The sequence below is a fragment of the Anabrus simplex genome, chromosome 5, assembly GCF_040414725.1.
Source record: "Anabrus simplex isolate iqAnaSimp1 chromosome 5, ASM4041472v1, whole genome shotgun sequence".
Classification (NCBI taxonomy): domain Eukaryota; kingdom Metazoa; phylum Arthropoda; class Insecta; order Orthoptera; family Tettigoniidae; genus Anabrus; species Anabrus simplex.
The window spans coordinates 122525330-122537893 of NC_090269.1; positions in this window are offsets into that span (position 1 = coordinate 122525330).

Sequence of the window (12564 nt, forward strand, 5' to 3'; positions counted from 1 at the left end):
TTTACTCCTCAATCCCGTAAAACCAAGTATCACTAAAAGTTTCGCGGACTATACTTCACTCCCCTCATTTCCCTAGTATTCATCTTTAGTGACGCCAAGGCCATGTATGACTGCTGATGGTGGAGCTGTTGAGAATCAAAACAGCCTTCGGGCTGAATGCTCAACATACATCTTTCTTCATAACATTTAAGATAAGAATATATATTTTAAGCTTGCAGAATACCAGAATAATAAAATCAGTAAAGTATGCTTCATATGTACCTACTAGCAAGATACCCGTGCTTCGCTACTGTATTATACTAAAATTTATAATTGAATGCTGAACGTTTTATATATAATCCGCCAAAATTCGCGATCTGACTCGTTTTCTGAGAGATTGTGGAAAAGTACCTCCCATTTTTCAATCTTTCTTTCTAGCAATCGGGTTCGTAGTTCCCAGGCTAAGTCAGGGTATTCCACCCGGTCAGCTGGGTCCCTAAATCTTTGCCATCTTTGCCTATACACATTTTTAATATGGATTATATCCTTCAGGAGATCCGGCGTGGTGTCGTCTTGGGTGCCTTGGCGGTACTGAACCCGCGGCCGGACTGCAGTTGTAGTAATTACCCGGCCACGACCCGTTTCCAGCCCGGTCCGCATATTTTGACGACCATCCAGAACATTATTAGTATTGATGTTCTGGACCCCACAGCAAGATGCAAGACCGCTACTTGGTGGTAAATTACATCTGCTGCCATTGTCATTGCTGACAATATGGCCACACCATTGCCGCGCATATGCAAGTGCGCGGGATTTCTGGCGATACGAATGATATACTTCCGTGCATTATTGACCTTATTATACAGGTGAACAATTGCACGGGCAATTTCATTCCTAACGTTTATTTCAAATGTGTTTAAATTTTTATTTACATGCCAGGAGAATCTACTGTAATCTAACTTTGTGGTCTAAAAAGGAAAAAAATGGCTCTTGAAAACGAACACAGGAAAGATGAAAAATGATCGGTTTATGACCAGAGTAAGTACATTATGAGCAGTAAAATCAATTGGTCTCAACTACTTTTTCACCCCGCCGCCGTTAAGTTGATTTACCCCCCCCCCCCCAAAAAAAAGAAGGCGTGTTTCTTTGTTTTTAGAGTTGATTCCAAATACCAATGTTCAAGTCTGTTACCTTCAGTTTTGAGATAGAAGTATACCCATAAAAAGAATTCACTTGCTTCACTTCCTTTCATGCTTCCTCCCCCCTCCTTAAGTGAATTTTCCGGCAAGAAGTACTTGTTTCTTTAATAGTAAGGGATCTTCAAAATATCAGTTATCACGACTCTAAAATCTTCAGTTTATGAGATATGTGCCCTCATAAAAGGAATTAACTCCTTTTCACCCCCGCCCCCAAGATGGTTCCCCCCAAAAAACGTGTTTTTCTTTGCTTTTAAAGGAGATCCAGATACCAATATTCACGTCTGTAACAACTTTAGTTTGTATTAGATGTAAGTATCCTCATACAATTAATTCAATTAATTTTTCAATTCTTTCACCTTCCCCCTTTCATTGGATTTTCGGAGAATATAATTATGTTACTTTACTTTCAAAGCAGATTCCATATTACCAATTTTCACGACTGCAAAATCTTTCGTTTTTGAGATAATAGAGTCTTCATACAAATGATTCAACAAATTTTTCAATCCCTCCCCCTTTATGTGGATTTCCAAAAAAAAGTATTTCTTTATTTTTAAAGGAGATTCCAAATACGAAATTTTACGTCTGTAACACCTTCCGTTTTTTAGATATCAGTATCCTAATTAAAAGAATTTAACCCCATTTTCAGTCACATCTACCCAAGTGTTTTTTCGAAAAAAATAAATATATGTTTTTATTTTTAATAGAAATAAAAAATACAATTTTTCACTTCTGTAACATGTTAAGTTTTTGAGAAATACTGTAGAAATGCTCACTTCAAAATTTCACCCCTTTTGTAGTTCCCCTTAAGTGGAGTTTCCAAAAACAAATCACCTACGTTTCTTTACCTTTACAGGAGATTCGAAAGACCAGTTTTTACGTCTGTAACATTTTACGTTTCTGAGATATACTGTAGACATAGTCTTCCTGAAAATTCACCCCAATTTGTCACTCCTGTTAAACCCCCATTAATTGGATATTTCGAAAGCAAAAAATATGTGTTACTTTATTTTTAATGGAGATCCCAAATACCAATTTTCATTTATGTAATATCTTCAGTTTCAGAGATATAAGTATCCTCATCAAAGGCATTCAACCCCTTTCTTCACCCTTTTTCACCCCTCCTATTGTGATTTTCCGAAAACAATATATATTTGTTTCTCTAGTTTTAAAGGGGATTCTAAATACCAATTTTTACATCTGTAGACTTTTAAAGTTTTGAGATATGGATACACAAATTTAAGAATTCACCCCTATTTTCACCCCCTTAGCGACTGAATATCCAAAAATCCTCCCTTAGTGAGCACCTACTTGGTAATATAAATATATCCTCAAAATTTCATTTCTTTATGTCGAGTAGTTTTGACTCGGCGAAGATGAATCAATCAGTCAGTCAGTCAGTCAGTCAGTCAGTCAGTCAGTCAGTCAGTCAGTCAGTCAGTCAGTCAGTCAGTCAGTCAGTCAGTCAGTCAGTCAGTCAGTCAGTCAGTCAGTCAGTCAGTCAGTCAGTCAGTCAGGACATGTTATTTTATATATATATTTTAGGAGATTCAATGCAATGTACTGCTGCTGTTTTTTTCAACTCACGTAACTGTACTCTATCATGTAATACGCTAAACTTCTATTGATAACTTAGCAAAGTTTCAGCTTTGTGTGTCTCAGATTTTGGGTCATCTGCATTTTAAAATCTGGTGATGTATTCTCCCATATTTGGTTTGTTAACACGATTTTGTCAACCTTATGAATTTAAAATAATGTGTATATCTTTCTTTAGCGTACCGATCTTGATGGCTCAATCGATTAGTCACACGTGTTCTATTTCCAAGATAATGGGTTCGATGCTGGCTTAGGAGAGTAGGATTAAATGGTGTTTAAAAGCGATAATTATTGTGAGTTGTTCGGTTCCCGACATAAACTCGTGCAGAATAAAATTACGCAGCGATTCCGTGGAGTTTGTTACGGATTACACTTTAAACAAATTGCATTATTATTGAGTTAATTCTTCACCAGTACTAAAAATACGAGTTGAATTTTTGAATCCCACTCTTTAGACGCAAAATAATTCCTGTGTGTGTTCATTTACACTGACTGACAGAGCAAATGCAACACCAAGAAGGAATGGGTCGAAAGGGATGGAAGTTCGGGAAAAAACAGAGACGGCACGGACGAATAATTGATGTTTATTTCAAACCGATATGCAGGTTACACAATGCGCACGGCATCGACTCACTAGGATGTAGGACCACCGCGAGCGGCGATGCACGCAGAAACACGTCGAGGTACAGAGTCAATAAGAGTGCGGATGGTGTCCTGAGGGATGGTTCTCCATTCTCTGTCAACCATTTGCCACAGTTGGTCGTCCGTACGAGGCTGGGGCAGAGTTTGCAAACGGCGTCCAATGAGATCCCACATGTGTTCGATTGGTGAGAGATCCGGAGAGTACGCTGGCCACGAAAGCATCTGTACACCTCGTAGAGCCTGTTGGGAGATGCGAGCAGTGTGTGGGCGGGCATTATCCTGCTGAAACAGAGCATTGGGCAGCCCCTGAAGGTACGGGAGTGCCACCGGCCGCAGCACATGCTGCACGTAGCGGTGGGCATTTAACGTGCCTTGAATACGCACTAGAGGTGACGTGGAATCATACGCAATAGCGCCCCAAACCATGATGCCGCGTTGTCTAGCGGTAGGGCGCTCCACATTTACTGCCGGATTTGACCTTTCTCCACGCCGACGCCACACTCGTCTGCGGTGACTATCACTGACAGAACAGAAGCGTGACTCATCGGAGAACACGACGTTCCGCCATTCCCTCATCCAAGTCGCTCTAGCCCGGCACCATGCCAGGCGTGCACGTCTATGCTGTGGAGTCAATGGTAGTCTTCTGAGCGGCCGCCGGGAGTGCAGGCCTCCTTCAACCAATCGACGGGAAATTGTTCTGGTCGATATTGGAACAGCCAGGGTGTCTTGCACATGCTGAAGAATGGCGGTTGACGTGGTGTGCGGGGCTGCCACCGCTTGTCGGCGGATGCGCCGATCCTCGCGTGCTGACGTCACTCGGGCTGCGCCTGGACCCCTCGCACGTGCCACATGTCCCTGCGCCAACCATCTTCGCCACAGGCGCTGCACCGCGGACACATCCCTATGGGTATCGGCTGCGATTTGTCGAAGCGACCAACCTGCCCTTCTCAGCCCGATCACCATACCCCTCGTAAAGGTGTCTGTCTACTGGAAATGCCTCCGTTGTCGGCGGCCTGGCATTCTTAGCTATACACGTGTCCTGTGGCACACGACAACACGTTCTACAATGACTGTCGGCTGAGAAATCACGGTACGAAGTGGGCCATTCGCCAACGCCGTGTCCCATTTATCGTTCGCTACGTGCGCAGCACAGCGGCGCATTTCACATCATGAGCATACCTCAGTGACGTCAGTCTACCCTGCAATTGGCATAAAGTTCTGACCACTCCTTCTTGGTGTTGCATTTGCTCTGTCAGTCAGTGTATTTCATTAACTTAATTATGTAAAGCTCTTCAGTTTTACGGGGTCATAATTTTCAGAATTCCTTTCAACATACATAAACAGGAACGATTTTAAAACTGGTTCCACTGAAGCGCAAGAGCCTGTCGACATGTTTAACAAGTCGTTTCAATTATTCATAAAAAGTGTTAATGAGATGCCGCACTCCTAAATGTTGTGCAGTGAACATATGGAGACCCTCTCCATCGTCAGTTATAGGACAGTAAGTTGAGCACCTGTTGCTTTCTTCAAGAAACTGGTAGAATGGATTTAGCGTCATTTAGAGTGAGGTTTAGGAGACATTGTCCGGATTAGAATGCAGACTTAGATAAGGTTGTTCTACAGTAAAAGAAATGGGTCACATTTCGAAAGTGATGAGAGAACATTGAAGACTCATATCTAAATAGATTACCTGTTACTTGATGAAATATTTTTGTAACTATTCACCAAGACTGTAGCAAAATAGCTTTCTCAAAAGCTTGATATTCCTTTATGGGCGTGACAGTGTGGAAACTAGTGATGTGCACGAATGACGCCTATAATCGTGAGAATCGGTTTCTATGAGAACCGAGGCCGCAATCAATGTCGCATGCGAGGAATCTGTTCTGCAATGATGTCCGTATATAAGTGGAGCAAATTCGAAGTGCAATATTTACTATTTATTTTGTATACAACATAGTATAGCAAAACTGTCGTGTGTCCTCGCGCTCCTCGCTCTGCGCCGCCTGCTCTGCGCACGCAACAGCCTGTATTGTTCTCGACTCTACGAGACGTCTGCACTGCGCTTGCCTGTTACATCAGCCAGCTATATAAAGGCGCTGCCTTCCAGCCACAGGCGAGGACTTGCCAGTGCCCAGCACCAGATTACGCCGAATGTCGAACACGGAGGCTATCCCTCTTAAAAAGGTGTCTCGAATAGGTGGACTGATTCTGAGTGTTTGAGGTTTCACCTCGGGTTACTGCCTCCGCTCCCGTTTCCCGCAGCCACGTCGAGCCCGATGACAGTATTCCCTCAGTCCCACCTAGGCTCAAACACATCAATTAGTATTCTACTAATTATGCATTTTAATGTCAGTTCCTGACAAGTTACAGAAACAACTAATATTCTATTAGTGCAAGCTTTCGCTACTGATTACACTTGTGACGGTATAGAACAGATAGTTTTCAACTATCAAGAACTCTAGCTTTTCAATGGACTTTCGCATCAAGATAGATTCATGTATATATGTATATAAAGTGTACATTTTTTTGGAACTTCAGTCTTCAAGCAACGTTAACTGTTTATAATTTTCATACTGCTTCGAGGAAAGTTTTATTTGAATGTATGTATATATGTTGTTAAGACTATCTGAAGCAATAAAATATAGTTTTGTTCCTGTATACCTGTTCTTGTATACAACAAACACACCCATTTAAATTAAACGTTTAATTGGTTGTTAATGAATTATGCCACATAATAATGAAATAACAATTTAACCTTGTAGTCTGGAAATAATATTACACATCGACGTTATTATTTATGCTTATACTGTACTCTGCTTCTAATGTGGTTTAAAATATCCCTAGTATAAATTTCTAATAAGTGCATAACTAATTTGGTTACATTTAATTTGCAATGAATATTATTATGAGAAACTGTTAGAATTAGTATTTTAGTTTCTTGTCTCTTTTTTGTGCAATTGTATTTTGTTGTAATAGTAGTATTATATTGTGTCATAATCCTCGTACAAATTTTGATTTATTGACAGTCCATACAATTTGATTAGTTTCAAATAGAGAATCATATCTTGATCAAATAAGTCGTATTACAGTATATAATTCCAGGACACTATAATTAGAGCAGGCATGACTTGTAGAGTGACCTGGTTATAAACCAAAACGAACTCACATTACAGAACACATTCGTGCTGCACGTGTTTACGTATCCGCATCATTGATGGTGCTACTAGTTCCTCGGGATCGACTCCGGAATCGGGTATTCGATTCCCGAGACATATGTAATTGACTCTTCGCGATTCCAGCGTAAAACCATCACTAGCGGAAACTGCTGATGTGTGAGTGGTGCTGAGTAATGACATTCAGAGCATGATTAGTACTCTTAGGTGCTGTTAAAGGTGCTCCTCGAACCTATTACACTGGCGAAGCGGAGTGAGAGGTGAAACTCCCACGTGGCGCGTCCCAGGTGGCGGATAGGAGGGTCCTCACTGGCTTGCCGGCGGACTTGATTTAAAATAAAATAGCTCTCGCGGACCAAATAAACAACCCCTTGTGATTGAGGGACGCAGGCGAAGAATACACCCACGGTATCCCCTGCCTGTCGTTGGAGGCGACTAACAGGGGTGACCAAGGATTGATTGATTTAGTACCATGAGGGTACTTGTAATTAGTCCCATCGCACGAGGAACACCATCTGTCGCCTTTACTTGCTACCAGTACCACTATATTAGGTACACAGTAGGTTTGTTATTAGTAGCAACAGAGGGTGAATCAGTATGGGTTTTTTACAGTTCACATGATTAGTACCACTATATGCGGAACATTACGGGCTTACGTTGCTTGCGATTAGTACCCACTATGTGAGAAACACCACGGGTCTGGGTATTGCCTATGATTAGTACCACTATATGAGCGATACCGTGGATCTGCGTTGCCTGTGATTAGTACCCACTATGTGAGGAACATCACGGGATTGTCCTGGTCAATATGGGTAGTACACCTATGTGAGGAACACCATGGGTTTGCTTTTGCCTATGAGTGGCGCCGTAATGTGAGAAACACCATATGTCTGCGTTACCTGTGCGTATTACATTACCTGTGAGTAGTACCACAATGTGTGGAATACCGTAAATACGTTACTCATGATTAGTACAGCTGCATGAGAAATACTATGGTTCTCACTTTCCTAGCGATAAGTATCATTATGAGGGGCCGTTGACCTGGATTTTGGACCCCTTTAGACAACAAGCATCATCGATTCAAAATTGTGCTTTAGAAACAGCCCCTTGGTCTGTGTATACTATTACTTTCTGGAAAGGTGGGGCATTGCGGGTCGAATCCACTGACTGTTTTCAGTTCATAATGATTATTCATCGTCTCCTTTTTTCTTTTGTTTAATTGTAGTCAGTGGATTCATTTTGGAATTAATTTTAAATTTCAATATTGTGAGCTGGATCCGCTGATTAATTTAAATTCATATTCATCCCATCATTGTTCATCATCACGTTTTGAATTCTGGTCAGTGGATGAGTTTAGGACTTTTACATTTCATTACATTTCGTCTCATTTCGTACCATTAAGGGCCGATGACTTAGATGTTAGCCCATTTGAACATCATCATCATAATCATCATCATCATCATAATCGTCATCATCATTATTGTCATCATTAAAGGTCCACCTCATACGGTCAGTGGTGCTGCAATAGCACTTTCTGGCTCAGTGAGGAATGAAATTACAAACTCACTCCTCATCTTGCCTAGTACGTGTGTGTTGCATCGCCATTGGCTTTTGTAGCTTCGCTGTAACAACATTAATTTGGTGGTGCTAGTTGGAAATCCAACCAGGGACGTAACCAGTGGGTCCAAAAAACCCTCCCGTGGAATTTTTACAAAAAGGAAATAGACATAAACTGACAATTAACTACAAACTAAAGGAACAATCGGAGACATAATTGTGGAACCAACAGATCTCTTGAATCTGTTTCCTTAGAAACCTCGAAAGTTGGATTTAATATTGTAAGCGGAACATACTACCTATAAGTATACATAAAATGCTAACGTACATGTTTCACAAATCTCAAGCTCTTAAACCAGAGGGAGTTAACAGGTGTGGTTTGTATCAAAATCTTCCAAATCGTCTCAGTAGTACAGGAAAAAATCTTGCATTTCTTGAAAAGTCAACGAAATAGATTTATTTTCGAGATGGAGTAAAATCAAATCACTAATGACCATTCCAATAATCGTAGGTGAAGGCCAATCCCAGCCCGCAATACATTCTGTACTTAGTGGTTGCTAAGCAACGAACACTTGAATTAATATTCTGATATGTGCGATTTTCATCCTTAGTAATGTGACTGCATGCAGCCAGGTTTGATTATTACATGTCAAGCCAGAGAGTATGTATTTACTCTGGTAATGGAAGAATACTATTATCTGATAGATACTCTAATTCTCTGACCTTCTCCAGCTTATAAATTTACTCAGTAGATGGCAGAACGTTCCTAATAACTTAAATGGTGCCAAGAGAAAACAGTTGACGTACGCACAGACGGGAAGGAATCAAGTCGACTAGCCTTCTCTACGGCAATTAATAAAGCAATTAATAAAAATTCTTGAAAAAGTGGGTGACTACTTTCCCGAACCAGTACTCAGCCACGTTCAGTTGTACGAGTATGTTGTATTATCTCGGACAGGATCGTTTGAAAATGTTAAGGTCCAGATACGCCCGAATGGTGGAAGCACAGTGAATACTGTATGGAAAGAAGTGTTATAAACTATATTACGAATGAATCAGTTATTATGTACCGGTATCAAATGTTCATAAAACTATTGAAAAGGGCAGGCAAAACATTATGACTAAGACAGACATATCAAGACGAGTTATCTGACCTGTTTGTAACGAATGCGGCGGAACAGCATGGATCCTCTAGTATATATAAAACGCTAATATGCATGTCTCAAAAATCTCAAACTCTTAAACCAGAGGGAGTTGAAAGGTTAGCTTAGTAACCAAAATCTTCCAAATAGTCTCAGTAGTACAGGAAACATCTTGTATTTCTTGAAAAGTCAACGGAAATATAGTTATTTTATGTAATTCATTTAATTACAAAGCCGCCAGGCGACAGCGACTGCCTCTGTACAAGACCGACTCCAATCCTCAGACCTTAATGCTACACTCGATCGTTCAAAGATGGCGAATCGAGTAGCCGGATATGTCAGAAATGTGGGTTTGTTTTGATTTGTTGTTATCGTATGTAGTGTGTGTAATTTCATGAAAGATGACGACGAATGTGAGTTTCCTTGTATAATATAAGTGTGCGAGTGTATTTGTATGAGTTAGTGGACACTTAGGACCTTTAATTACAAGCAATAATGTGAAAAAGTGTTTGTTTTGATCGTGTTGTGAACCAGGTTTAAGTCTAACTATGGCAATGGCTCTCATACAACTATTCTTAATTTTTCTACGGAATAAAACATTAAGAGAGAAAGTGATTAGGTATATACATCGGAAACTTACTTTGAAGTCGATGACAAACTGTAGTGTGCATACATCATTTTGTGAATAAGTCTGAGGTTAGGGAAGTCTTTTCTCTAATTCAAACAGTGAACCTATTTGTGTTCCTCGAAAAATATTAATTTAGATAGAATATAATTGATACTGCGATATTCAGTCAGTGTTTATACGCTTCTAAATGCCAAGTAATTTAGATACAAGTGTAGTTTACAATTATCTGTGCTTGCCTGCGGAAATGTTTGGCTGGAACTTGGAGTATAACAACACTTCCAAGTGTGACAGATGAAGCAATATGTATACTGTTAGACAGAAGAAATAGTGACTTGGAGGGATTAGCTGGTTTTGTAACGCAGGGTTTTACACTACCAACACATTCTGATTCATGCTGTGATTATCTGTTATAGGGCAGACTACACCGAACTGAAGCTCGTCAATGTGGTTAAATATCAATTTTTAGAGTCAAAAGAGTTTTTGCACTCACGTCCTTCAATGGGTAAAAACGTATAGTGTCTGAACGTTTCATTACATTTTGTGAAGAGCTGCTATGCCATATGTGAACATTATGTTAGCATTACCAGGGCCGTTCATTGGATTAACGTAATTTCGGGTTTACTTAGGCTGAGTGGGCTCAGACTGTTAAGGCCTTGGCCTTCTGTTCCTAAGTTGGCAATTTAGATCATGGCTCATTCCGGTGGTATTTGAAGGTGCTCAAATACGTCAGCTTCGTGTCGGTAAATTTACTGGCAAGTAAAAGAACTCCTGCGGGACTATATTCCGGCATTTTGGCGTCTCCGAAAACCTTAAAAAATGTAGTTAGTGGGACGTAAAGCCAATAACATTATTATTTTTGGTGTACTTCCCTTTTATTGGGTGATAAACATAAAATAATGTCCACCACTTCAAAACAAAGGCAACAAAAAATGATGTTTCATAGTTCTCATGAGAGCGAGTTAATTGAGGAATTTCGCATGTTAATTTATTTTTGAAATATTCAAAATGACGTTATAAATATCATTCTAACAGTTTTATAATATATTTTCACCTATCCAGCAAAGTGACATCTATGAGAAAACGTGATCTGACTAATTGAAATTTCTAAATAATCAGCTAGTTGTTCTCTTTTCTAGTAGAATATATGTGATTCTAGTTGATTATATTATGTGGTGCGTACTTGTTGACGAAGCGTTTTCATGCGTGAAAAAGTGATTTTCCCTATGATACGTTTATCATGTCAAATTACCGCCGTTTATATAATATGTACGTGATATTTTCATGTTAGCCTATACCAGCAATCTGGCTACTTCGGCCGCCATGTTTTTCTAATATTACGGTCTGAGGATTGGAGTCGGTCTTGCTCTGTATCACGAAAGTCTGGTAAGAAATGCTGTATATAGGAGGATGGGAACACGCCGCCATGTTTTATTAAAGTACCTTTCTTGCTAGGAGGTACATGTAACCAAACTCATTGCCTGTTATTTGGAAATAGCAATCCAACATGCCGTATCCGAGATGTACTTTCGTCTAACTAGGCAAATCATTGCTCAGGAATCTGCTCATTTTCCCACTAGATGGAAGCAAAGAATGTCATGTATCCACTCGCGTTTCAGTGAACATCTTGCGAATAAGTCGCTATTTATGTGAACAAATAGAAATAGTTTGTTCAGATTAATATGCATAGCAATCATAAAAAATAGAGCATATTCTACAATACAGTAATTATTTCTTTGTTTTGTAAGTGGAGTTACAAATAAATGTAATGAGAAAAATATAAATAACAGAACAACCGAAAACAATGAATAAAAATGTTAATAAAATATTGTATAAAGTAGAATTATTTAAAAAACACCTTTTATTTGTCGAGACGTAGCAGTGCACTGTGGGTATAAACTAGTTCACTATAAAACTCTTGACCTTGATAGTACTGTTCTTGTTCTGTCTTTTAATATAAGATGTTGTAGTGTACTGCAGTCTGAATATCAACATAATCCACTTTTATCAGTCTCGTTATAAGGACAAGTCTTGCATGCGCACACCACATACTCACAAGCACCTCCATTGTGTTCTATCATAATTATTTAACTATAATTCCCCCACCACCACCAAACCAATTGACCGATCCTCGCTACGCTACCGAATCCAACCGTCGATGAGCTGCACTTTTTAAATTTACTCACAGCATTCTTAAGTGCTATTCCCAAAAGTACGTCCGGGCACCTTCATCTTACACAAGGAAAATCAAAGTTATCGAAATTTCAAGATATAGAGAATACCGTTTTTGAGCATGTATAGCGCATAATTGAATCATATGTATCCACGGGCTTTTACAGAATACATTACTTTTAACAGTATTTAAGAATATACAAATAAACTCTTTTTTACGGCATCACTTTAATTATATCCCTTATTATAGTAATTTAAGTTACTTAGAGATACTCAAAATTTCGAATAATGGAGGTTCGAGATACCGAGGTTCGACTTTATATCAAATACGAGACACACAGCGAGATATCGAGAGACAGCTATTAGAGCTCTCTCTAGCGGGTAGACCTGAGAACTACTGATTCTGTCATAAGAACACGTGTATTTGTGTGTGAAGTTTTAAGTGTTATTTATGCGTTTTCAGTGAGTTAACATAATTAAAC